We start from the raw sequence: 1,450 nt of genomic DNA, 5'->3' as shown, positions 1-1,450 counted from the left end.
TTCCACTCTGGAGTTGCCCCTGGTGAGAGGTGCCGAGCTGGAGTGGACATACTTGTTGCCCCTCATCTCGGTGCCCGACGTTGGGGTTCACCCCGGTGAACGAGAGGGTGGCCTCCCTCCACATTCGTGTGGGGGGACGGACTCTGACTGTTGTTTATGCTTATGTGCCAAACAGCAGTTCAGATTACCCACCCTTTTTGGAGTCCTTGGAGGGGGTACTGAAGAGTGCCCCTCCTGGGTACTCCCTCGTTTTGCTAGGGGACTTCAACGCTCACGTGGGCAATGACCGTGGGACCTGGAGGGGCGTGGTTGGGAGGAATGGCCCACCCGATCTGAACTCGAGTGGTGTTCTGTTGTTGGACTTCTGTGCTCATCATGGATTGTCCATCACAAACACCATGTTCAAGCATAATGGTGTCCACATGTGTTCTTGGCACCAGGACACCCTAGGCCGCAGTTCAGTGATTGACTTTGTTGTCGTTTGATCTGACCTGCAGCCGGATGTCTTGGACACTCGGGTGAAGAGAGGGGCGGAGCTCTCCGCCGACCACTACCTGGTGGTGAGCTGGCTCCGATGGTGGGGGAGGAAGCCGGTCAGACCTGGCAGGCCCAAACGTATTGTGAGGGTTTGCTGGGAACGTCTGGCAGAGTCCCCCATTAGACAGAGCTTTAACTCCCACCTCCAGGTGAGCTTTGAACACATCCCAAGGGAGGCGTGGGACATTGAGTCTAAATGGACCATGTTCCGCGCCTCTATTGTTGAGGCGGCTAGTCGGAGCTATGGCTGCAAGGTTGTTGGTGCACCTGTTGTAGGGCGGCAACCCTCAAACACGCTGGTGGACACGCCATCGATCTGAAGAAGGAGTCCTATCGGGCTTAATTGGCCTGTGGGACTCCGGAAGCAGCTGATGTGTACCAGCAGTCAAAGCGGCAGGATGCTTGACTGGTCGACGAGGCAAAAACTCTGGCTTGGGAAGAGTTCGGAGAGGCCATGAAGAAAGACTTCCGTACGGCTTCGAAGCGATTCTGGTCCACTATCCAGCGTCTCTGGAGGGGGAAACAGTGCAGTACCAACACTATTTATAGTGGGGGTGGTGTGCTGCTGACCTTGATTCGGGACATCATGCGTCGGTGGGCGGAATATTTCGAAGACCTCTTTAATCTCACCAACATGTCTTCCATTGCGGAAGCAGAGCCTGAGGACTCTGGGTCGGTTTCTCCCATCTCTGGTGCTGAAGTCACCGAGGTTTTTAAAAAGCTCCTCGGTGGCAAGGCCCCGGGGGTGGATGAGATTCGCCCTGAGTACCTTAAGGCTCTGGATGTTGCGGGGCTGTGTTGGCTAATGCGGCTCTGCAGCATTGCGTGGACATCGGGGGCAGTTCACCTGGATTGGCAGACTGGGGTGGTGGTCCCCCTATTTAAAAAGATGGAGCAGAGAATGTGTTCCAAT

The sequence above is a fragment of the Fundulus heteroclitus genome, chromosome 16 (genome assembly GCF_011125445.2).
Source record: "Fundulus heteroclitus isolate FHET01 chromosome 16, MU-UCD_Fhet_4.1, whole genome shotgun sequence".
NCBI classification, from domain to species: domain Eukaryota; kingdom Metazoa; phylum Chordata; class Actinopteri; order Cyprinodontiformes; family Fundulidae; genus Fundulus; species Fundulus heteroclitus.
The sequence above is the reverse complement of the archived record's forward strand: the minus strand, read 5'-3'. Positions refer to the sequence as shown.